Genomic DNA, 27,585 nt, shown 5'->3' with positions numbered 1-27,585 from the left:
AGGATTTAGAACGAGTTTAGTGGGCTGAGAGAGATGATCCATTGCTTCTTGTTGCACCTCCTGATGATCTATACCTGCAAATAAAACCATGTACAATCCACTAGATTTGAACTAGCTCCGATACCATGTAGAATTCCTGCAGAAACTCCGATAGATCTAGAATTCTAGTTAAATTAAACACAAGTGATTTTTTGATATTCAAGAGAGGACAGAAATAATTTGCTCCATCAAATCAATGTATTAAATTAATGAACAATAGCAATACATGAGCAACCAAACCTATAATCCCAAAGGGAGGTGGTTATATAGAAATTGTTGAATCTAGAAAACTAGGAAAAAACTAGTAAAAAACTAGAAAAGGCTAAGAAAAGCAAAAGGGAGGCCTAAAATAGCAACAATGACTCAAGACAACCTATTCCAACTATCAGCCATGAGGAAATCATGAGGAGGGGCACATTTCCCAAGGAAGGAAACTTTAAAACATGCTAAAATGGTCTGGGGGACCAAATCCCTTGATTTAAGTGGGAATCTTCATGTGGGGCACCAATCCTCAAATAATTCAAGTGGATGAGGTGTGGTTAGGTGTGAACATGCACTTAGATGTATAAATGGTTTAGGAAAGTGGTTGTACCAATATTTACATAATATTAAGCTTTTAAAGGCAAAAAACAAGGGAAAGTTGGTCCACCAAGCTAGTTTACCAAAAACCAAGTGTGAACATGATTTTTAGTGCATGTGGCTAAGTCAAGGATACTTAGGCTAAAAAATAAATGTAGATGTTAGGATTATATTCTGACAATACGAAGGGTCATAAATGAACTCATGGGAACTTGTTGATAAAGATCAATAATTTTTTATTTATATTTATCAATTATTCTTGTGTCATCTTACATCAAGTTGAGAATAGAAATTTATCTCCTTATGTTAAACTCATTTCATAACTCATCTTAGGTATGTGAATAGGGTTGTCTCGATAGTTTTCTAGTAGAATAACTTTATTCACATTTGTACTAAAAAGCTTCCGTAGATCTACAAATTGCTTTGGGATTTGCAAGTGAATATTCATCCTAATGTCAAACACATTTCTTCCCCTCCAATTAGGACAAATTTAGCTCTTGATTAAGAACAAGGTTATGCTATGCTTAGTCAAGATATATTTCCTCTTATGTTCATAAAACTAGTTGCATTTGTTTCTTTTATTTTTCAAGACTCCTTGAGAAGGATCAAACCTCATAGTGGCGTGACTGAGCCCTTATTTCTGTCAAATCATTAAGGATCATCTCACCTAAATGATATCATACAGATGATTCCTTTCTGCCTTTCATCTTGTTAATTGTAATAACCATCACTCAATAAACACACAGAAGGTTGTCTTTGTTCATATTGTACATACTAACTTAGACTAGGTTACCTTCAGATAGTTCTAAGACATGGGTAACTATAAACCCATTTGAACTAGTTAGGATTGCCATTGCAATGGAAGAGAGCTTAATTGAGAATATGGCCAGGAAATTTCTCACATGTTGAGCCAAAAAAATTCTATGCATCAACAATTCCTTATTGATGTGGGTTGGAACAAATGCTCTGGAAGCCTTGGAACATATTGGGTTGAGTTACTAGTCTTAGAGCCTAGGCAGGGAGAAATTCTTTGGAGCCCTTGGTGGGTTTAGTTACTAGCCCCTTGAGCTGGGTTAGAAAAATGATCTATAGCCCTAGAAGGTTGTGGGTTGAATTACTAGTTCTTGGAGCCATCAACAACTTGGGTAGAGACCAATCTAGTTGGTGTTAGTGAAGTCTCATTGTGGAGGTGGAACCACTATTGTTGAGGGTTGAGTTGGTTTGGTGTCTGGAAGCCCTGGCTTGGTTCTTTTTTGGTTTAATCCATGAGATGCTACATTCATGTTTGCAATAGGGTTTGGGGGTGACTGGATTAAATAGATATTTGGTTCAGCCCAATCTAAGGTCAGGTGGTATGTGAAAGTCCCTGATATGGTTTATATTTTCACATATTAATAAGAGTTATTCTTCTATTGCGATGCATGTATATTTGTAGTGATTATGTTGGTGATATTATGTCTGAATTTCCATGGTCTATATGATGGTTATTTTCTATTTATATGTTGGTTATATGATTAGTATTACCTATGGATCATGTCATGAATTGTTGAACTATTGATTAGTTGATGAAGGTATGGACTAATGAGTGTTGTTTTAACTATGTGGAGAGGTCGTAGAGACTTCTTGGTTATTCTTAGGTGAATATTAGACTAATTTGACCATATATACATTCATGACATGTAGCTTACATGTTTTCCATGTGATTAATGAAATGTCTAGTGTGTTCTAGGAAGTCCAGGTAAAGTTCTTGGTTTGGGTTTGAATGATTGTCTTTTTAGTGATGTCAATAATGATTCTAGAAAGTCTCAGGTAGTTTTGGGTAGTGGTTTGGAGGCTTGCCTGGAATTGTTACTTAGATCTCGGGACCACACCCTCTGAATTGGGAAAGTTGGGTCACAATCACATAGACGTAGTGTTGTGCATGCGGTTGGAGACCTATAACCATGCCTAGGCCTTGGCATGCAGGTAGTTTGGGTTCTAGGTCAATGAAAAGGATACCCAAATTAGGGTTTGGTCACCTGGGGTGGTTCTTTGGCCCCTAAGAGTCTTGTAGCCATGAGGGATGTTATACTTTGTCAGTTTGTGGTCATTTTTTTGACCTCACTTCCTTAACTAAAGTTGGGAGGTCAGGTCATGTCATAGCAACTCTTCGTCTCATGTTTACCATGGTAGGTTGATCAAATTGGGTAAATGTGAGAGAGGGTTGTTACAGGGTGGTATCAAAAGTGGATTTTTTTTCTCTTTGGGTGAAATATGATACCACAGGGTGGTACCAGGGCTTCCGGGTTCAAATACTTAGATTGGATTGGCGGGAAGTGATTGTTATGCATGCATGTTAGTTGTCGATGTGTTTGTCATACATTCATGTTGGTTAATTTTCGTGATGGTCATTGTTGTAGTTTTTTCATCATGTAGAGGTTAATGATTTTGATGTTCAGATGATTGATATGTTGATTTCATATATATCTATCTATATATATATATATATATATATATATATATATATATATATATATATATATATATATATATATATATATATATATATATATACATATATATATATATATACATACATATATATATATATATATATATATATATATCTATATATATATATATATATATATCTATATATATATATATATATATATATATATATATATATATATATATATGTTTGTGTGTGTGCGTGTGTGTGTGTGTGTTGTGCTAACCCAGATTGATTGTGTAGATGAGATAGCCTCCCCTGAACTTCAATAAGGTATGTTGATTATGTTTATATTTGATTTATCTTACGTGGCATGTGTGCAGGAAGTAGAAGATCAGAGATGACAAGAAAAATGTTGAATTATAGTTCACACGACTCTCCTTATAGATCAGACAAGCAACACAGAGGTCAGTACTCCCCTGACATAGTAGATAACTTGAGAAGTTTAAATTCAAAGATCAGAAGTTGTAAAATAGATAACAACAGAATCATTCAGTCATAGGAAAGACTTGTCAAAGCATAGGAAAAACAAGCAGAGGTCAATGCAGTCATCCTTTATAGATTTTCATATTTGCAGATAGTGGCAACCAAAAATTAGTTATGGGAAGGAGGAAAGTACTAATGGAGCATATGGCAGTAGGTCTCATGTAGATCATAGGTTGGACAACAATGGCATGGTTAAAGGTGGAAGATGGATGGATAAACCTGATAGGAGAGGTAGTGATTATGGGTTCTATTTTAGTTCTTTATCTGAGAGATATAATGGTCATCATCATTATCATCCTTACAAGAAGAGTGATAATTAGTACTTGCTCGATGAGTTTAAGAAATCCAAGCCTCCTACCTTTAATGGAGAGCTGAAGAAATCAAAGTATCAAGAAGCATGGTTTCTTGGAATGAAGAAGTTCTTTGAGTTGCATGATGATAGAAATAATATGAAAGCATAGATAGTTAATTTCAATCTCAAGGGAAAATGAAAATTTTGATGGGAAGATGTGAAGCATGTTAGAGGCATCAAAAGAGAGGAGTTGAGTTGGAATGAATTCAAGAGACTCTTCATAATTAAATATTTGTCAAAAAGATTCTGTGACGGTAAAGCTAAGGAGTTCTACAAGTTGAATATGGAATCTATGATAGATGAAGAGTACACGACTAAGTGCTTGGAGCTATGGAGGTATGTAACATATCTTAATGATGATAAAATGAATGTTCAAAGATTCGTTAGTGGATTTCTGTTAGCATTTAAAGATTAGATAAAATATGATGAGCCTTAGACATTGGAGGAAGTAATTGTGAAGTTGAAACATTGTTATGGGCAGTATAAGAACAAGTCAAAGCCTAAGTAGGGTTGGAAGGTAATGACAAGACTAAAGGAAAATAGGATAAGAAGTGAGTAATACCTTAGGATGCATGTAACAAGGAAAATGTGACAACGTAATGCAGCTGATAGAGGACAGGGATTTCAGTTTGAGGAGCAAAGCAAGGGTGATCGCAGGAAGCATTTGCAGTGTTGGACTTGTGGCAAGGATCATAGAAGAAGAAATTATCTAAAAAATTAGAGTGGAAGACCTTAGATTTATAGTTCTCATGAGGAATACATAGTTGGGGATGTTAGACAGAGTATTCCTCAGATTTATGCAACATTGGATAATAGAAAGGGTGATCATCATGCATCTATTATCAAGATGGAAGGTAAGCTTTGTGATTAAGTTGTTTTTATTTTGATTGACCCTAGATCTATTTATAGTTATCTAAACCCTGACCTGGTGGATAAGTGTTGCTTGAATAAGGAAGTTCATGAAGAGTCTTGGTTGGTGTATTTTCCTACAGGTACTAAGAAACAAGTTCATCATTGGGTGAGATATTATGCATTTGAGCTGAATGGTATATCTACATCAGCACATTGTTGGGTGTGTTTTATATTCTTTCCATGACTACCATAGCATGGGAGGATCACAGAGCGGGTGATATTTCCACTTGTATGTTGCACTGAGCATAGCAGGGGGGTGGTTGTCCCCCTTGTTCGGGGTTCAGGGCAGTGCCCCAGGAAATTCTTATTTTGGACCCTTTATTAGGTCGGCGAACCTACCTATGGCTTTGTGCATGGATTTTGCATGTGATTTTGGGCATGATGGTTTTCTGTCCACGGTATTTTGTAGATCCAGTCAAGGGAACTACGATTATGTTCTAATCGAGGGTTAATGGATTAGGGTTTATGGATGCTTCGCCATGTATATATATGTATTGAAACATTGAAAGGAATATAATGAAAAAGCAATCTAGTAATCCCGGTTTTAGGATCCAAGGGAAAATATTTGTGTATATATGTTTTCATATTTTATGCTCTAGCCATTGTTTATATTCTAATTTTTAGAATTTGTATGCAGGTAATTTCTGTACGGGGTTAAAACCCAGATTTCATATCAAAGTTGTTTTGGCTTCAAGGGGACGTCTTTTCTTCTGAGGGGTTTTTTGTGGGCCTATGGTAGACCTTGTTCAGTGGGAGATCTGCGGGATTGATTCTTGTGGTGAAAGACACTGGAAAACGGTGGAAAGATAGAGATCGTGAAATTTAATGGTTAGAGTTTTGTTTTGTGGAAACTAAAGATGGGGGATTTGTAGGTGGATAAATATTAGTGGATCACGCAGATCCAGGCACTAAAACAACAACAATGTCAGCTGAAGACTGGGTGCAGTTAGATCGGAAGGGAAAGAGAACAATACGATTGTGTGCCTCGGATTCAACATTGTTGAATGTATCAAGGGAAGCTTTGGCGAAGGCTTTGTGGGACAAGTTAGGGAATTTGTACCAATTTAATTCTCTGGTGAATAAATTGTTCCTACGGAAAAAGTTGTATAAAATGAGGATGAAAGATGGAGACTTGGTGATAGAGCATCTGAACGCATTTAATATTGTGGTAAGCTAATTATTATCTGTTGATATTAAAATTTTAGATGAAGATAAGTGCATGAGTGTGTTGTGTTCTCTATCAAAGTTGTTGGATAATCTGGTTGTTGTAATAGGTAGCAATGCGACTTCCTTGCAGTTTGATGAAATAGTCTCATCCCTGTTGTTCGACGAGATGAAACAGAAAATATGGAGGGATAGAATCATGATGCCTTGTCTGTACGAGGACAGTCCTAGAACATAAACAAAAATAAATCCTCAAGTAGGTGATCTTCATCTGAAATGGAGCAGATTAGTAATGTTGTGCTAATTATCCATTCAGAATAAAACCCAAGATGCTTATCATTTGCTTATCAAGTGCTTAAGGATTCACCATTTTTGCTTAATTAACTGATTCCCATCAAAGTTTCTTATGTAAATGTTATAAACAATTTAAAATAAAATATATGCTGAACAACATAAAAATTATAGCAAAAAACCTCAAAATTCAACACACAAAACAGAGATTTTATGAGTTCACCCCTCTTGGGCTATGTCTCCTTGGTCTAGCTTCCAATGCTTGGGCCTCTCTATTATTCACAAAATTACAAAAAAAGTGTGTTTACAATTATCAAATGCCTCTGAAACATGTCTCAATGAGTTTAGAATACTCAAAAAATGGCTATCTAGCCTCTTTTTGCATCCTATTTGGTGAAAAACTGAAGAAGTTATGGCTTTTCCTAGTTGTCCCACTAGTCGTTCCACAATCTTCTCCGCATCCGACATGATCCTACAAATTAGCCCCAAAAACTGCTAACTTGGCGAAAATTTCGCCGTGCGGCGGGCCATAATATGTCGATCGAATCACAAATCGCAATTGGCAAGGACTCGAAGCTTATGGTCTGTGAACACGGTAGTGATGTGAAACTACGATGTGCACGGACCTGACAGGAGTATTAACCAGAGCCTATAACCTTATCACATCTGAGATATCACGATCAGTGGAAACTCAATGGTCTTGGATATGCAGGACTATGCAGTAATGCGATTTTTTATTGCAATATCGCATCGCAACCCTAATCTTGTCGGGGGTCGATTTTGTTGTACTTCACTCCCTTAACTAATATGTGATTTTGATTTATCGCATCACAACCCTTCCCTACTTGGGGTGTTATAGCTCTGATACCACTTGTTATAGATCTGATCCAAAAATATAAGAGAATACAAATATACCCAATAAAGTGCCCAAGAAAGTGCTTTGATACCACTTGTTATAGCTCTAATACCACTTGTTATAGCTCTGATACCACTTGTTATAGATCTAATACCACTTTTTATAGCTCTGATACCACTTGTTATAACTCTGATACCACTTGTTATAGATCTGATACCAAAAATATAAATATACCCAAATAGAACAAGATAGAAATATATAGAAATGCTTTTTTATTGATATCAAACCCTTAAGGTAGGGAAACACCATACATTCACTCCTTAAGGAAGGAGAACACTCCACAAGTCATATGCATGTTCATACAATATTCCTTAACATGGAGTCTCTAGCCTCTATATAGGCCTCATGCATACAATACCATGGGTCATTACCATGGTTCCCTCATACCATCAAACTAATACCATGGGCCCATTACATTATTACTAACTACTTGTGGTCCCTTACATGATATGGGTTAACCGCCTTATTTATTACTATGCCCCATCCCATTATTACATTACTACCTTGGGTACCTCCCTTGTTACCCCATATTATCCCCCTAGGTATATAACATTCCACCCCCCTTAGCATGTTTCATCCCCGAAACATGGGAAGAACACAAATAATAAGATCTACTCAAAAGAGTAGTCCACTGGTACCATGCACGTGCATCTAACCATCCAAGAGAGAGGTGAACCCTCGGTCTCGCTGGTGCCTCGCTCGCTTGAGATGGAAGTTGACCGTGGTAGCTCTTCTGTGTTGATGTGTAGTAGGTGGATCTTCGATCCTCTCTATCTGTCCTGCGGGGGTTGTTGTTCGTGTGGCTAATTGGTTGTCATCTTCATGGTTTTCTTTCAGGGTGATGTGGGTGATGATATGTTGAAGTTTTAACCCACGATGGCTTTTTCTTTAATTCACCCCTTACTGGAGCCTGACTGTTATGTTCTGGTGCCTGCTGTGGTGTCTTATCTTCCAATATTACTTCCACTACTGAGCCATCATATGATGTATCAGAATCTGTAACCTTTTCTGCTTCAGCCTCTGTTTGTGTTTGATTGTCGACCATCAACTGCTCATCATCTGATATGTCAGTTCCTAGAACATCTTCTGCGTCAACCTGTTTATTGATGGAAATATCCTGTAATGTAATTTTCTTCTTTTTATACCAGAGCTTTAGGAATTTCTTCTGCACGTTAATATTTATAGTACCCACAGATTCCATCCAAGAATATCCTAAAACAACATCCATATTATCCATCTTTGAAGTATAAAAATCACCATGCAACACATACTTATCCATAGAAATCTTCAAATCCTTATACACTTGAACATCCTCATCATCCACCTGTGTGTTTTCAAAGTGTTTTACAGGAACTTGCAATTTTTTAACCAAATTAACATTGATGAAATTATGCTTGCAACTAGGATTTATAGAAACAATGATCTTCTCTTTCTGAATCAATCCATGAACCTTCAATAAGGATATACCAGTATGAAATAGCCCCACATGTTTCTCCTTATCTTGTTTTCTGGTATGAGACCATCTGTCTAAAAGTAATTTTTCAAATTCTTCATCGGGCAGGTTGAAACACTTCTTTTGGTTAAGTAATCCCCACCATGTGGTTGCCTCATCTTTAAATAGTTGCACTACAGGCCATTTCCAGTTGTTTTTCCATAACCTCTTGTATTCTTGGGTTTATTTCTGTTATCATATATTTCTGGGTTAGATCTATAACAAGTGGTATCAGAGTTATAACAAGTGGTATCAGAGCTATAACAAGTGGTATCAGAGCTATCACAAGCGGTATCAGAGCTATAACAAGTGGTATTAGATCTATAACATGGGGGCTGATTCTTTAACATAATCTGCCTACAACTTATGATTTCGATATGTAGGGGGAAATGGCAGCCTACCACTTGGTGCCTCCTCATTCGCTAAAGGGCCTACCATGTCATCCAATCCTTCCACGTGTCTAAGTCAAACGTAAACTTTGAGATGCTCTAACTTCTACATACAAGCTCTGATTTGAATGTCATTCACACCATTGGAATCAGAATGACAAGCTCTTGGATCTGAATCTAGGTTTAACAAAATTCTGACACTTTAATTTTTGAGCATAATTTTGAGCACCTAATCACTCCTCCCCACTAGAAGTTGTTGGACCCCAGAATATTGTATTCAGTTATTGAATAGATGAGGGCACTGTTCCCTCACCTTCCCCTCTTCAATCCATTTGGCCTTTGATGGATTTGCACCCTTCATACCCACTCAAAGATCATCAACATTTCCCCTCTTTGATGACCTCGTTTTTCTATCAAGTATGGTGTCTCGCTGAAGCTAATAAAGAAATTCTAGAGAAAAATATTCAATTGATGGAATTTGTACACTTTCTCCTTGATCTTCAATCAAAGGAGGCTCATACAATCTCAAATTTTCAACAATAAAAACAGAATAAATTTTCATATATGAAGGAAAATCAAGCTTGAAAGCATCATTACCAATCTTTCCAGAATTTTAAATGGACAATAGCGGATTGGTTTTATCTTTTTATCGTCACCTTGAAGCCTTTCCTTGCTAATGTAAAGCCAAACTTCATCACCTACTTGAAACTGATAGGCCCAGCTGCTTAATGACATTTTTTATATGATGTTCTTTTGGCTTCCACTATCAACAATGAATTGTGGTGGAGAACTCTCCACCCACATCTTTGAGTGGAAGAGATTCTCCCCCTCCTATGGATATCCAGGCTCAATATTTTGGACCTTGGTGGTGGCAACGACGGCACTAGGCTACGCATCAATAATATACTTCCCCCTGTAATTCCCCTTGTTATGTTCTGGCTCAGAGTCATAACATGCATCTAACACTAAAGATTTTAGCTCGACCACCAATGACTTCTTGGTGTGTAACTCATTTTTTTTGTGTGTGGGGCACTTATGGAACTCACCCTACTTTCTTGTATCCTTATTCATCTTTGTGGTGATTGTTGGCTTATTGGTCCCTGACCCAGGTTCAGAAGAGTTATTAGCCAAATAAATCCTGCAGCTACCGACCCTTTTGGCAACAGCCCGCGGAGTGCGGACTGAGGTCTCACTCGAGGTAGCAGGGGAGGGAGCTGGAACCATGTTTCTACACCCTTGGGATGTCTTGATGTGTTTTGGAGGGGTCGCGAACCATTCTTTTGCCTCACGCACTCTGGATTATTATCACGAAGATCTACACGGGTGTAATTTCTTATTAATGAAATTATTATAGATCTTATCTTCTTGTTATTGTCTTTAAGAAAACATTTAACAATAAAACCCAGTGCGTGTGATTATAAAAAGATATAAACTCGTATAACAGATGCATAAACCAGACCATAATAGATCTGCGATACTTCAGAAACTACTTATCTTTATTAAAATCTTTCGTCAATACAACTAGATCTGCCCTGCACACTCAGCTGCAGGGGTCCGCACACACAGCTGTGGACTCTACCAGGCCTCTGTGCACATAGCTACGGAGCCTCTATCTATCTACAAAAACCCTTGACTCACACTTACAGATGCAGATAATACTGTCTTCACAAACCCATAACACCAAGATCCAAGACAAAAACTTCTCCAAAAACTGACTTCTATCCATAGAGCCTTGCTCTATTTATACATTCCCATGGTCCGCGGACCATGGGCAAGCCGACTCACTTCCTATTATTTTACATTATTCTTGGGCGAACAACCCTTTGACTTGACTCATTACAATTCGCGCTCCGTGCACTTCGTGGAGTCTTTACCATACTTTTTCCCAAAATTGTGGACTTTGGGTCCCAAAACCATTACGTGGGGCCTCCGCTACCCAACAGGCCCCCAACACAATCAACGTGACTCGTCCTGAGTCACTCAGCTGGTGCAACAACCTTTGCGCGAAGGTCATGCAGCAACTTCTGTGCTTCGCTTGCACTTGCAACAAATTCTTCTGCCTTCTGCTGTACTCGTTCTACGCGAGCCAGTGATGCATCAATATCTGCTTCAATCACCTGTCTGGTTGGATATGTTTCCTGCATGTGGGCCACCTTTCGCTCGATGGTGTTGAAAACCGCGAATGCCTCATCGATCCAAGGCTAGATCCGTTCTTTAACATTGTCGCTTTTTGTCAAGCGGCATCAGCCTGTATCTTAAGAGCCTGAACCTCCCTCATTTTGGCCAAACGCTGCATAATAGCAACTATCTCCGTAGTCCCCTTGACATTATCATAGGCTTGTTATAGCTCCTTTTCCTCTATTTCCAACTGTTGTAAGGTTGAATCCTCCTGTAGGGACGTGGGCGTAATAAGTGATTGATCAAACACATTGGAGCACTCCTACATAGCACGTGCAATTGTTTCCTGTATGGATTGAATGATGCCTCTCCGTTGTTTGGTGACCTCTGGGGGTGTAGAAGGCTGTGCTTTGAGTGTCAGCTTTGTGATCTGCAAGATGAGAGCCAACTGAATCCTCACGGCCTCCTCCTTTTCTTTGTAGAACCCACTAGCCAACTTGTGGATTCGTATGCCAACAGGCAACTCAGGTGCATGCAAGCATGCCTCCCCTACAAGCTGCTCCAACTGTTGATTCTATGCTACTGCTTTGTCCCATTGGAGGATCAACTATTCTATATTAATTCTCTACTCACTGAGTACATGTACCGTGCGTCCTTACCGGGTACGAAGCTCCATTGTTGCGTTGTCCTGGAGCTGGTACAAACTTTCGCGCTGGAGGGTAGCCAAATTTAATCCAAGCCCTGTAAGCTAGCCCACCACAGCTCTATCCACCACATTTTCTATTATCACCACTCCTACTGGGAGCACGATAGTATTATCCATTTGGGACTTTAGCAGCTGCTCAGTAGCTAACATACCCGTAACTCCACGAGTAGCGATGGTTCTCGGCTACGAGGCTCGTGTCCCACGTTCCCGTATCTATGTGCAGAGTGCCCCCAACACAATCTGTTGCTCTGACATGGCCTCGTTGATTGCTTCCTAGCTGACTTTTTGAACTATGTCCCCTATGTGACCTAGGTTGCCCTCGGTCAATGTGGTAAGTTCTTTGTCCCATTTAGATGCCTTGGCCTTCCTCTGCGGCTTCGTCCATTCTGTCGGCCGCGGTCGTTTTATGGGAAAATTCGTAGTGGTTGGCATCGTTCCCTCTGTCCTTGTATTCATGGCCAGCTCTGTGGTTGCCTTTGGACCGCTATCATCCTTTGTCGTCGTAGCCCCTTCTATGAGTGCCTTACCTGTAGAAGCATGTGCTGCCTCCCAGGTCGCCCGTACTTCTACAGTGTGTTGTTCATTTCTCTTTTGTTGTGCTACTCACTTAGCTTCAGCCTTTTGTTTTTGGATAGTGGTCTTATTGTGCCCCACCGCGTCGGGTCCACGCCACTCTAGTGGCTAGGTATCCAATACCGCAAAGAAAGCCTCGTCAATGGCAATGAAGGGAAGTGTGGACCACGTCTGATCTGGGTCCTTGCACACCTAGATGTATACATGGTGCATGTCTGCCTTAAACTCGGCGATGTTCTTCACACTATCGTATGTCTTGTTGGATAGATGGGGTTGCTGGTTAATCCATTATCAGATGTTGGCTTCCATTATCATCCAGAATCTTGATGCCCCAGATTCTTGCAGCGTCCCTCGTCGCCCTGAGCGACGCATATTTGGCAGCTTCTTGCCAATCCTGGTCCAAGGAAGGGAACTCGCTGTCCTCGGGTAGTTCACTTGTAACCAACATGATGGATAACAACAAACCATGCGTAGTGGAAGGTCTTACCCTCCACTTGGACCTCCTTGTAGTTGGTCAGGAATTCATCGCAGAGGAACTGTGCCCAATTGAACTATTCCCCTTCTGCGCACTGCTCCGCTAGCGTGATGACTATTGCTGGGACCTCGTTGGCGCGACATTTCTGCATCACTTTTCCTGCCAGAAACTGGGTAGTAGTGCAAAGCCCTTTGTTCAGAATACTGTCAATAACATACCCTCACTGCTTCTTCTCCAATTTGTATTTCCTTTTCAAGGTTTTTGTCATCATCACATTGCCACTCCTAGCAACTATTTCCATGGGGTCCCTGCCTTCACAGGGAAGTTGCGTGATCCTGTGAATAAGTTCGGCTGTGATGGGAACGAGTTTGTCTATCCATAAGTATCTGTCATGTACCAAACAGAGTAGTTGTATGATGACCAATATTGTAACGGGGTGACGTTGAAAATGTGGAATGGACAGGAGAAAGAGTAAACCAGATTCCTCCACCTTTTGCATCCATTTCTCCGACTGAAGTGTTGGAACAGTTCCCTCCATGCTTTGCTTCATTAGCTCACTGGTCACCAAATGGGGAACTTACTGGTATCTGCAAGGTCCCAGTCTTCAAACTTCATAGTCGAGATGCGGCCAATCGTCGTTCCTTCAAGCAGAACCTCTTTAGGGAGGGATTGGGTGATGAGTATAGTGTCAATGTCATCCAGATTTATAGGGACCTTGGCCTTCCCTTTGCTGGGAGGAACATACTCGGGTCATCTTACTGCTGGATGTATTATTCACCTTCTTCATTGGGTTCTATTTCTTCAACATAGGTTGGAGGTTCCTCTTCCTCATCGTCACTTTCAATAGTAACAGCTTTGCCCTTTTCTTCCATTGTGAGCTTGCTAAATCGCGGATTTCGCGGTGACATCCTTACTGGTCTTGGTATCTGGGGGTCCTTCTTGGTCCGCGGTGTCCTGGGTGATTTAGGGATTTTGGCTGCCTGTGGTGTAGGATTCTGTGGAGCCTCCTTGGTGGGGGTTATCGACCTAAGTACTAACTCTTGCAATTCCTTTAGCAATTCCTGAAACCATGGGCTTTCTTTCATCAATTTTTCATTCATCTTACTCCTCTCAGTTTGAACCCAGGGTGTCCTATTCTTTGAATGATCAAGCTTTCTTGTGTGCCCCTTTACTAGTTTGTTATATATGATTTTGAATTCAAATTTGGCCTTTTGCCCTATTCGTGGCTCATTAATGCGATCTTGGCGGTTACCCCTATGCCTTAATTGCCCGCCGCCCACTACTCGGTGTCTTAAATGGGACATCTTGTTATGAACAGTAACTACAATAGTCGCCTTCCATCTATCCCACGCGGTGGCCCAGTCCCTGGCATGTGGATGCATTCTCTGCTTCCTACTGTCCCTACACGCCACGTCCGAATTGTGCAACCTGTCTATAGACTTCTTTATAGTCCCACACCCTCTTCCAACTGTGTGGAGCGCTTAGACTAGGCCTCCTATGGATAGTCAGGTGGTTAGATGCCTCATGTGAGCCTTCCATCTCCCTGCTAGCCTGGGCTATGGGCACCCTTCGCGTACCTTTGAAGCAAGTCACGTCGTACATTCCATGCTCCCCTGTTTAGTAGGGTGCGGTGGCAACCATGATAGCAAGGTTATAACTTGTTCTAGTATCGTAGGAGGGTCAGCTAGGTCCGGTCCCCTTATTCGCACATTCGCGCTGCCTATTTGTGTGACTCCCATTTGTATTTTGTTGATCTCCTCATCCAACATTGTGCATTTCCTCTGCAGACATGCCCATTCTTCATTAATTTCGCTAAGCCTTTTGCTGTTGCGCTGAATGACTTCAAGCAACTGTCGAATTTCTTCATCCCTAACCTCTATGAAGGTTACAATTGGGGAAGTTGCTTCAATCCTCTCAGTTCCATCTCATCTCATCACCTTCGCCCTCCTTCGTTTGTTGCTGGTCTGATAATTCCATCGAACCCTTGTGACATGCAGGTTCTCATGGGCTCATCTTCTTGTGCGAACGCTACGCATGCTTCCCCCTGTTGTCCCGATCGTGTTGGCGCAAATAGCTGGAATGCATCGCTTCTCCTGTTGTCGCGGCAGACTCAAATTTTTAATTCTTGGTCGAGTGGGCGTTCGCACAACATGTATCTGCACCCATTGCAGCTGGCAGATGTCTTGTCCTTTAAATTGTACATGCGTCCATCTTCTATATCCGCGCCCAGCCCTCCGAGTCTCCTTATGTGTATTCCATCATAGTGCAATTGTCGTGCATAGTGCCCCTAGTTGAGCATCGTGTTGTGTCTGTGCTAGTCACATATTTTCACAGTGATCTATAGCTTCCTCTATGCGCGCAGTGCCCTCATCGGTTGGCAGTTCCCTTGCTTGGGACGTTATGTGTCGCAACGATCTAATCATCATTTTACAATTTAGTGGCGTGACCTCCTGCAATTGGTTCTACCACCACTCAATTTCTTCATCAGAATGTGATGTGCAGGAACTGTCGCGCTCCCATGAGATTCTCTTGACTGCTGTTGGATTCACCTGGTCCTGGTCTTGCGCTCTTATCTGGTAGATGCAGTCTTGTTCATCATCACTATCCTCCTCGTGCATAGGTTCAGTGTAGCACACGCCTTTGGCAAGGTCCAATGCAACTACTACATGTAGAGATTGTTTCTCGAATGTCATCTTTTGTCTCTTTAAGTTAATGACCCCATTCATGTCCGTGGCCCAATCTATCCCTAGCTACGTAGGGTATGGATTTCTATCATCAACAATTTCTATCACCTCAAAGTCCATTTGCGTACTTACGCCTTCAATGTCCACTGTCACTCTTTGCAATCTTCCCATCGGTAAGATCTTTTGTTGGTTTTCCATCCTTAGTTGAATCAAAGACCACTGTAGTGTAGGCCTACCCATGTATTCCCATGTTTGCTTAGGCAACACATTCGCATCCGACCCTAAATCCAGAATGACCTGGTCCATCTCGTACTCGTCGATTTGCATCATCATTTGCATCTCTCATCCAGTGCACAGAGCGTGTTTTCCCAGTTTCCAGACTATGTGCGGCTCCCCTGACCCTGCACACTTAGTGATCAGCTCTTGTAGTCCTTTAACGTCTCTATTATCGTGCAGCAACTTCATAGATGTCTCTAAAAAGGTGGTAAGAATAGAGGGATCCATTCCCAACTCAATTGGATCCCTTCTACCTAGAGTAGAGACTTTCGTGAAGCTCTTATGAGCTTCCTTAGCCTTCTTCTTCACCTATTCTATCTCAAAGTTAGGTTCCCTTGTAGGGGCATCGCGACCCCTCTCATCTTCTGCAGGCTGTTTCAACGCATCTCCCCCTATAGCTGTGCCGCTCCATAGTACCATGTTTATGCTGGGGTCCTATTCATGTGATTTCGACTTCATCATTTGGACATTTTGAGTTGGAGTGGATTGTAATACCCCCTTTTCATGCATCTAGGCAATTAGCGTCAAACAATCTACCATTTCATGGTCAAACTGCTCACAATATGGACACGAGATTCTCGTAGGGTTAGTACAATCGTGAGAGTAATGCCCTGGCCTACCGTAATTATAACAGATTAGTTGTCTGCGCCCCGTCCAAGCCCCATTCCTCTTCCTCATCTGCGTCCTTGGAATCCCCTGCGGGACCCCGTGGCTGGGTCGAAATCCTGCGCCTCAGTCTGCATTCGATAGGCTGGGGTCCTCTCCATCATTAGCTCATAGCTTAGACAACTTCACTCATCGTGACCTACTTACCTATAGAAGTTGCAATACAACGCAGTCTTGGTATACTTCTTCAACAGGTAGCATTTGTTTGTTGCGTGCTTTCCTCCTACTTGATAGATCGCACACCATAGGGCAGGCACTACACTTGGTCTTGCTTGTACCTCCAACCTTAATGGCATCGGCCCCCCTCCCACCAGATAATTCGTGAATATGGGGTAGTGGCCTTTTTCGTGACCTTGACCTTTGCATTTGATGCATCCTACTTCTGTATGCACCTTCGGTCGGGGTGCCCTTTCTTGCTTCAAGCTTTGCATTTCTAAGCATAGGTTTTCTAGTTGTGGGTGCAACTGTTGAACTCCCAACCCTGGATCCTGTATTGCAGTTTCATGCAACCTCATCATCGTCTCCAATGCTTTATCTTGGGTTGAGATCTTTTGCTATGATAGCGCCATCCTCAAATGCGGTGTCAAGGTTGCCACAAATCACACATAGTGCTACACATCCATCAGCGTCATGTTAGCCTCATGGATCGTACTCTTCAATCTCTAATCCAAATCCCATGGAGTTTCACCTGGAAGCATCACATTTGAACCCAACGATCGACTACATATCCAATTTTGGTCAGCTAAATTCTTTGTTCAATGCATTCTTGATCTCCATTATTCCAGCATTTGGATGATCGCTAGAGTGCTTTATATACCATGTCATCGCACAATCCTGCAGCATGCTCACCAAATTTGACCTTTTAATGTTATCATCCATAATTCCTTGGGATTCCCATACTACCTTTGCCACGAACCAGAACTGATCTGGCGCCTCGTTTCCTATGCCCTTAAATACAGGAAACTTGATCGCATTCACCATTCCAACCGTTGGAGGTGGTGGAGGTGGAGTAGGTGGAGATGTGGTTGATGAAGGCGGGGTAGGTGTAGGTGAAGTGGGCGATGGTGTTGGTGGATGTGGTAATAGTGGAATTCACTAGTTTATCAACCAAACCGCACTTCTCAGAGAGAACCCAGTGAGCTCCTCTTCACTTTCTCGTGACCGTGAAATCAGAGGATTATTTTCTAATCCTTTGATCCCTCAGTAACCTCTTCCACTCCGCGTTACCCCAGAAATCAATGGATTCACATAACCCGTTTCTCACATAACAATGTTTTAATCCAAGTATTCAATGATTTTATGTACTTACCCCATGGTCCTTGGAGAAAATTCCTTTCCTTCGCTATAACTTACAGTGGTGTCTATCACGAACTCAGTGATGAACCCCCCTATTACCCGATCTAGCCAATGATCTACCGCCCTAGAGATCTTATCTTCGGATGCTTCTAGCCTGTGCACTAGCTCTGGAGTCCACACTATTGGGTGATCAAGTCTACACCTTCCCACATTGTTAGCTAGCCTCACGATCCACTCATACAACTCTGTCGAGAAGGATGCGAAAAATATCTCATGGATTTCCGTGTATATGTAGCAATCCAGCCACCTTTCCTTTGATATTTGCGGGTTTTTTATTTTCCTATACCACGAACTCGTGCAGCTTCTGATCCAACCAAGCTTCAAGTTATTTCTTTGTAGGGTTCCAGTGTTCAGACATCAGACATCCCTTAGGTAGATCCCGGTCCTGGCAACGGAACCATTTGTTGGCTTATTGGGCCTTGACCCAGGTTCGGAAGAGTTATTAGCCAAACAAATCCCGCAGCTACTGGCCCTTTCGGCAACAGCCCACGAAGCACAGACTAAGGTCTCACCCAAGGTAGAAAGTGAGGGTTTTTGAAAATGCAACAAGATGATGGAGCTTAGTGGAAAGGAGTTGCCTTCACTAAGTGGTCTCGCAGGCTATTTTTGGCTCAAAGTCTATTTTTTAGACTATGTCTATTTTTAGACATATGGATCATGGTCTATGAGTTGCAGGATGCTATTTATGGATGATTGGTCATGTTGGGAAAAATAGATGGACTTCTATTTTTGGTTCACAACAGAGTGATCAGAGTCTATTTTAGACTCCCAGGCTAAAAATAGAAACAGTCAAATATTATTAGCCCTTAGTAATATTTGGACTCTAAACATTATTTTATTCTCTTGGAGCACTTCAGTTTGAGCTACGGATGTGGCACATGCAGTTGTCAGAAGGAAATACGCTTTTCTTGTGGGTTAGTTGAGCTATTGCATGGAGGACTTCAGTTAGAACTCATGTGGTTGAGTTTGGTGGATTTGATTGTGGATTTGATGGAGTTGTGTTCAGTTTGACTTGGTTAAACTAGTTGTAATTAGTCTAACTACAAATAGACTAGTGATGAGTTGTGTGAATTAAATATTAATTAATTTACTAATTATTAACTCATAAAGCAACTGAAGAATACATCAGTTAACTCAGTGCATGTACAGTTCAGTGGATATAGGTGTTAGAGGTTGAGATTGCTCTCAGTTGTGCATGAGATTTGCACAATACATGGATTTGAATAATGCCAATGAGGATTGCATAGTGTGGGCCAATATCAAGGTAATTGTAGCTTGTTCTCACGTGATTCTCTTGCAGGATTGTGCAGTGGAGGCAGGAAGAGCACCGGAGGAGATTTGAACCTGTGACTCGTTCGGATCTGAGCTAGTTTTGTGTGTAATAGGTGGAGATAGTGTTGGATACTTGTGAGGAGTATTGTGCTATGTATTGTTACATGTTCTCAATCATTATAATATATATATAGTGTGGGGTTTTCAGTTGTATGCTTTCCCCAGGTTACATACTATGTTAATGTGTGCATGTGATTGATGTTTCATTGTTTTTGCTGCTGCTAAATTGATGATCAATGTAGAGGAGATTATGTATTGTGCATGTATTCCGCAATAGTGTATAATCGGGATAATCTCTATGAATAAGTGTTTATTATTCAAAATTTCTACATGGTATCGAAGCTGGTTGATTTGTAGAAAAAGTTCTATAGGATATCAAAGCGAGGATTGATCATCAGATATATTATTCAGAAAGTGTTTACATTTTATTTCTTCAGGCAGAGTCTGTAATTGGGCCAAGTAGCCTCTGGATTCATCCTTCTTTTGGAAGGTGAGATATCTAGTGAATTCCCATACTATCCATCTCTGTACAAGAAATACTTTTTTCTCACGAATTTTAGATCAGAAGTGGTTGAGTTTTGAGTTGGTGGAATGGCGCTCAAGGATAAACTCAGAAACATCAAAGTTGAGAATGGAGATGCTATAGATTGTCCACATAAGAAGAAAAATAAGCAAGATGTTGGATCTGCAGCAGAAGAGGTCTTAGCCTCGCAGTTTGAGCTTGATTTTTCATTGATCACATGCTTGGTTTCAAGTGTGATGGGATCGGTATGGTTCTTGGACAGTGGTGCGTCTTCTCACATCACAGGAGATCGCGATTTGTTTTCTGATCTAGATGAGAAAGATCTTGGAGTGCACATCGAGATGAGCGATGATGGTAGATATAGTGCGACCAGTATCGGTACCATTTCCTTTGAGAGGGAGTCTGGTAAACCCTTTAGATTGAAGGAAGTGATGCATGTTCCAGGATTGGGGAAGAATCTTATCTCTGTGGCGATGTTAGAAGACAAGGGATATGATGTTGTCTTCAGTGAGGGAAAGGCTTTCCTGCACAGCAAGACAACTGGAGAAACCCAGAAGATAGGGGTTCGAGTCAGGAACCTTTATCAGTTGAATGTAGATGCATGAAAAGCCTTGAGCAGCGAGGCAACTGATGGAGACTTGGTGGTTGAGATGGAGCATATATTACCTCTCAACATGCAGAGCTAGAAGAAGTCTCAGATGATTGTGGAGGAGCCATGATTGGTGCAGCAGCTTCAGGAGGTTGTGGAGCAGACACAACAAGGGAAGCTGAGGGGAGATCGAGTAGAGACATCTACTCATGCAGATACCCCCAATAGGGGGAAACTTTGAGCCAGGTGGGTTGAGGGATCCATGCAGCCATACCTCCAGGTAGGAGGTGGGGTGATGTGGATTGATCATCCCAAGGAGGAGGGGCGGGATCCTTTAGGTACCTAACCTCTTGGATGAGACCTTGCTATGGGAGCTCCGATGTGGAGTATCAGGAACTGACTGATTGGGTAGAGACAGATGCGAATGGAGTGGCTGAGAGAGCGACAGTGTAGGGAATCCCAAGACAGCGCATAGCTAGCAGGCTGCAGCAATGCGAGAGGCACAAGTATTTTGCATAGTGCTAGGTGGCACTGAGAAGTGTGCAATGGTGCGACATGCATGGAGATGTTGTAGTAGTGTAGATGTCAGAGACGGAGCACTTGTCAGCAGTAGGTAGAGCTTCAGCATCAGAGTATGTTCCTAGCCCAACAGAGTGGTCAGTTGGGAGTGTTTTTGTTCCAAGTGTTGTTGGAGCAAAGTGGACCGGGAAAATATGTTGCATGCAGAACCTTCTAGATTTGCAGGATAGGGGATGCTGATAATCCATATCTTGTTGAGAGGGAGTGTTGAAAATGCAACAAGATGATGGAGCTTAGTGGAAAGGACTCGCCTTCACTAAGTGGTCCCGCAGGCTATTTTTGGTGCAAAGTCTATTTTTTAGACTATGTCTATTTTTAGACATATGGATCATGGTCTATGAGTTGCAGGATGTTGCTTATGGATGATTGGTCATGTTGGGAAAAATAGATGGACTTCTATTTTTGGTTCACAGTGGAGTGATCAGAGTCTTTTTTTAGACTGCTAGGCTAAAAATAGAAACAGTCAAATATTATTAGCCCTTAGTAATATTTGGACTCTAAACATTATCTTATTCTCTTGGAGCACTTCAGTTCGAGCTACGGATGTGGCACATGTAGCTGTCAGAAGGAAATATGCTTTTCTTGTGGGTTAGTTGAGCTATTGCATGGAGGACTTCAGTTAGAACTCATGTGGTTGAGTTTGGTGGAGTTGACTGTGGAGTTGATGGAGTTGTGTTCAGTTTGACTTGGTTAAACTAGTTGTAATTAGTCTAACTGCAAATATACTAGTGATGAGTTGTGTGAATTATCTATTAATTAATTCACTAATTATTAACTCATAAAGCAACTGAAGAATACATCAGTTAACTCAGTGCATGTACAGTTCAGTGGAGACAGGTGTTAGAGGTTAAGATTGCTATCAGTTGTGCATGAGATTTGCACAATGCATGGATTTGAATAATGCCAATGAGGATTGCGCAGTGTGGGTCAATATCAAGGAAATTGTAGCTTGTGCTCATGTGATTCTCTTGCAAGATTGTGCAGTGGAGGCAGGCAGAGGAGCGGAGGAGATTTGAACCTGTGACTTGTTCGGATCTCAGCTAGTTTTGTGTGTAACGGGTGGAGATAGTGTTGGATACTTGTGAGGAGTATTGTGCTATGTATTGTTAGATGTTCTCAATCATTATAATATACAGATAGTGTGGGGTTTTCAGCGGTATGCTTTCCCCGGGTTACAAATGTGTTAATGTGTGCATGCAATTGATGTTTCATTGTTTTTTATGCTGCTAAATTGATGATCAACGTAGAGGAGATTATGTATTGTGCATGTATTCCTCAATAGTGTATAATCAGGATAATCTCTCTGAATAAGTGTTTATTATTCAAAATTTCTACATGGTATCAGAGCTGGTTGATTTGTAGAAAAAGTTCTACAGGATATCAAAGTGAGGATTGATCATCAGATCTATTATTCAGAAAGTGTTTACATTTTATTTCTTCAGGCAGAGTCTATAATCGGGCCAGGTAGCCTCTAGATTCATCCTTCTTTTGGAAGGTGAGATATCCAGTGAATGCCCATATAGTCGATCTCTGTACAAGAAATACTTTGTTCTCACTAATTTTAGATCAGAAGCAGTTGAGTTTTGAGCTAGTGTAATGGCGCTCAAGGATAAACTCAGAAATATCAAAGTTGAGAATGGATATGCCAAAGATTGTCTACAGAAGAAGAAAAATAAGCAAGCTATTGGATCTGCAGTGGGAGAGGCCTTAGCCTCGCAGTTTGAGCTTGATTTTTCATTGATCACATGCTTGGTTTCAAGTGTGATGGGATCGGTATGATTCTTGGACAGTGGTGCGTCTTCTCACATGATAAGAGATCGAGATTTGTTTTCTGATCTGGATGAGAAAGATCTTGGAGTGCACATCGAGATGAGCGATGATGGTAGATATAGTGCGACCGGTATCAGTACCATTTCCTTTGAGAGGGAGTTTGGTAAACCCTTCAGATTGAAGGAAGTGATGCATGTTCCAGGATTGAAAAAGAATCTTATCTCTGTGGTGATGTTAGAAGATAAGGGATATGATGTTGTCTTCAGCGAGGGAAAGACTTTCCTGCACAGCAAGACAACTGGAGAAACCCGGAAGATAGGGGTTTGAGTCAGGAACCTTTATCAGTTGCATGTAGATGCATGCAAAGCCTTGAGAAACAATGCAACTAATGGAGACTTGGTGGTTGAGAGGGAGTGTATATTAGCTCTCAACATGCAGAGCCAGAAGAAGTCTCAGACGATTGTGGAGGAGCCATGATTGGTGCAGCAGCTTCGGGAGGTTATGGAGCAGCCACAACAAGGGAAGGTGAGGGGAGATCGAGTAGAGACATCTACTCATGCAGAGACCTCCAGTAGGGGGAAACTTCGAGCCAGGTGGGTTGAGGGATCACATGCAGCCATACCTCCAGGTAGGAGGTGGGGTGATGTGGATTGATCGTCCCAAGGAGGAGGGGCAGGATCTTTTAGGTACCCAACCGCTTGGATGAGACCTTACTACGGGAGCCCAGATGTGGAGTAGAAGGAAATGACTGATTGGGTAGAGACAAATGCGGATGGACCGGCTGAGAGAGCGACAATGTAGGGAATCCTAGGACAGCGCATAGCTATCAGGCTGCAGCAGTGCGAGAGGCACAAGTGTTTTGCACAATGCTAGGTGGCACAGAGAAGTGTACAATGGTGCGAGATGCATGGAGATGCTGCAGTAGTGTATATGTTAGAGAGGGAGCACTTGTCAGCAGTAGGTAGAGCTTCAGCATCAGAGTATGTTCCTAGCCCAACGGAGTGGTCAGTTGGGAGTGTTTTTGTTCCAAGTGTTGTTGGAGCAAAGTGGACCGAGCAAATGTGTTGCATTTAAAACCTTCCAGAGTTGTAGTTTAGGGGTTGCTGATAATCCATATCTTGTTGAGAGGGAGTGTTGAAAATGCAACAAGATGATGGAGCTTAGTGGAAAGGAGTCGCCTTCACTAAGTGGTCCCGCAGGCTATTTTTGGCTCAAAGTCTATTTTTTAGACTATGTCTATTTTTAGACATATGGATCATGGTCTATGAGTTGCATGATGTTGTTTATGGATGATTGGTCATGTTGGGAAAAATAGATGGACTTCTATTTTTGGTTCACAACGGAGTGATCAGAGTCTATTTTTAGACTCCTAGGCTAAAAATAGAAACAATCAAATATTATTAGCCCTTAGTAATATTTGGACTCTAAACATTATCTTATTCTCTTGGAGCACTTCAGTTCGAGCTACGGATGTGGCACATGCAGCTGTTAGAAGGAAATATGATTTTCTTGTGGGTTAGTTGAGCTATTGCATGCAGGACTTTAGTTAGAACTCATGTGGTTGAGTTTGGTGGAGTTGATTGTGGAGTTGATGGAGTTGTGTTCAGTTTGACTTGGTTAAACTAGTTGTAATTAGTTTAACTCTAAATAGACTAGTGATGAGTTGTGTGAATTAAATATTAATTAATTCACTAATTATTAAATCATAAAGCAACTAAAGAATACATCAATTAACTCAGTGCATGTACAGTTCAGTGGAGATAGGTGTTAGAGGTTGAGATTGCTATCAGTTGTGCATGAGATTTGCACAATGCATGGATTTGAATAATGCCAATGAGGATTGAGCAGTGTGCACCAATATCAAGGCAATTGTAGCTTGTGCTCACGTGATTCTCTTGCAAGATTGTGCAATGGAGGTAGGCAGAGCAGCGAAGGAGATTTGAACCTGTGACTTGTTCGAATCTGAGCTAGTTTTGTGTGTAACAGGTGGAGATAGTTTTGGATACTTGTGAGGAGTATTGTATTATGTATTGTTACATGTTCTCGATCATTATAATATATAGATAGTGTGGGGTTTTCAGTTGTATGCTTTCCCCGGGTTACATACTGTGTTAATGTGTGCATGTAATTGATGTTTCATAGTTTTTGATGCTGCTAAATTGATGATCAACGTAGAGGAGATTATGTATTATGCATGTATTCCGCAATAGTGTATAATCGGGATAATCTTTGTGAATAAGCGTTTATTATTAAAAATTTCTACAAGGGTGCTGGAACTAGGTTTCTGCACCCTTGGGATGTCTTGATGTGGTCTGGAGGGGTCACGAACCATTTTGTGGCCTCGCGCCACTCTGGATTATTATCGTGAAGATCCGCGCGGGTGTACTTTCTTATTAATGAAATTATTATAGATCTAATCTTCTTGTTACTGTCTTTAAGAAAACATTTAACAATAAAACCCAGTGCACACGATTATAAAAGATATAAACTTATATAATAGATGCATAAACTAGAACACAATAGATCCGTGATACTTCAAAAACCACTTATCTTTATTAAAATCTTCCGTCAATACAACCAGATCTACCCTGCGCACTCAGCTGTAGGGGTCTACGCACACAGCTGCAGACTCTACCAGACCTCTACACACATAGTTGCAGAGCCTCTATCTATCTACCAACACCCTTGACTCGGTCTTACAGACGCAGATAATACTGTCTTCACAAACCCATAACACCAAGATCCAAGACAAAAACTTCACCAAAAACTTACTTTTATCCATAGAGCCTTGCTTTATTTATACATTCCCATGGTCCATGGACCATGGGAAGGCCGACTCACTTCCTATTATATTACATTATTCTTGGGTGGACAACCCTTTGACTTGACTCATTACAATTCACGCTCTGCACACTTTGCAGAGGCTTTACCATACTCTTTCCCAAAATTGTGGACTTTGGGTCCCAAAACCGTTACGCGGAACCTTTACTACCCAACAGTAATATTATTTTCTCGTGGCTTTGATGGGTTGTCCTAGGTCACCCCACCTTGGCTCTATCCTTTTTTTTTTCAGTTTGGAGGTTATTTTCCTTACTTCAGGTTCGCATACCCAAAGTCTCACTTCTTATGTTTAAATTTATGCTTGACCCTCACAGCATATCGATATACTATGTCAAGCGAGGACATGTCCAGGAAATCCATTTCTACCTAGATGTACTTGTGCAGATAACCACTATACTTGAGCATTAGATGCTTCTCAAAATCCTTGATACCCAACTTCATGCTTAGGGTGTTACACAAAAATATCGTCATCATGATTATTTGCAGTCAGTATGGGTCTATCATCACTTGCACTGTCCTCCTAAGCAAGTCTCAGACCTTAGCTCTCCAAATCAAGCTTTGAAAATGAGAGAAAGACATTAAAAATCAATGTAACTCTGGTTCCGCACTTTCTCTCATGGTCACTTGCGGTCCCGCACCTTCTGTGTACAAAAACTGCGAACCTGCCCGCTCTGTCCCTAACGGTGTAGGTGCGGACCCTTGTGAAAGTAAAAAGGCGCAAGTTTTATCTTAAAAAACTCACTTTGGGTTAATTCTAGAGGTTTCTAGAAGGAATTTTGACGTGGATTGTTCGCTCTGAGGTGGTTCATGCATCCCAAAAGAGAAGGAGCTAATCCCTTGATGAGAGGAGCTATCCCTTTGAAGGAGGGCTTTATCCCTTTGAAGGAGGACCTAGTAACCTCCCTCCGTTGCACTATAAATACAGGCATTGGGCTGGTTGCTAGGGAGGTTAGAAGCTGAACATTTTTTACGGTAAATGCTGGTGAAATCAAGACTTCCTAGTTAAGCCTAAAGAGGAGAGATCACATACCTTTTTTGGTTTCATTGGGGAGAGAGTGAAACTTGTCAAAGTAGAGGAGACTTCTTGCTGGACCCTGGGAGGAGCTTGTACAACGTCAAGGAAAAGGTTGTAAGGTTCTTCTTCTTTTGAATTAATACAATCAAACTCATTTTTCTCAACAAGTATCTTATGTTATTTGTTTCATGGACTCCTTGACTTTCATGTTAAATATGTTTTATGCAATTGGCTTTTCAGGTGCTATTTAATTTGTTTGCCTTGTTTGTGTTTGTAGATTCATGAAAAGGAGCTCATTTGGATCGAAGGAGCGAGGACCTACGAGTTTAATTTCACTAGTACTAGGGTTTTAGGTGAAATTCCTAGGAGTTTTGCTTGTTGGGTTTGTTTTTCATTTTGGTTGTGTAGTGGCTCTCAGCTTAGAAGTTGTAGGGAATTCAGATCACCTTAGTGTCTACCAGCCTTCTTATGAGTCTGACCATGTATGAAATCTCCCCTTGTTGAGGAATCCGCTTTGTATTTTCTCATTTCAAAACTTCGAAAAGCTTGTGTTTGAGAGTTTGGATTTTCATTTTCAAAAAGAAAATGAAATTGGTTGTTCTTGACTGATTTGTGATTCTGCATGAATCAGTCCTTAGCTTACATCTAGCTGAGTAAAACATCCTCTAAAAAGAATTTTAGTAGGCTTTGACTTCAAATAGGTTTTTATAGTTTGTAGCTCTCAAAGTTACTCACTTTTATTAGTTTTGAGTGTTTTATTTACAAAATATAAAAATCTCTTTTCAAAAAAGTTTGTTTTTTGTAGTGATTGAGTGCTTTGAAACGAAAAAGGGAAATTTTTGTGAAATAATTAGTTGTCTCGTTTTGAGTGCTTTGGAAAGGAAAAGCTCTTCTTTTAATTTGTTTAATTGAGAAAGATTTGTGTTTACAAAGTATTTGCATTCTCAAACTCTTTCTTAGTTTAGAAGTTC

This window comes from Pinus tabuliformis, chromosome 2_1 (genome assembly GCF_031772625.1).
Source record: "Pinus tabuliformis cultivar Carrire ecotype Pingquan chromosome 2_1, CPIR1, whole genome shotgun sequence".
NCBI lineage: Eukaryota > Viridiplantae > Streptophyta > Pinopsida > Pinales > Pinaceae > Pinus > Pinus tabuliformis.
This window is presented reverse-complemented; position numbering follows the sequence as displayed.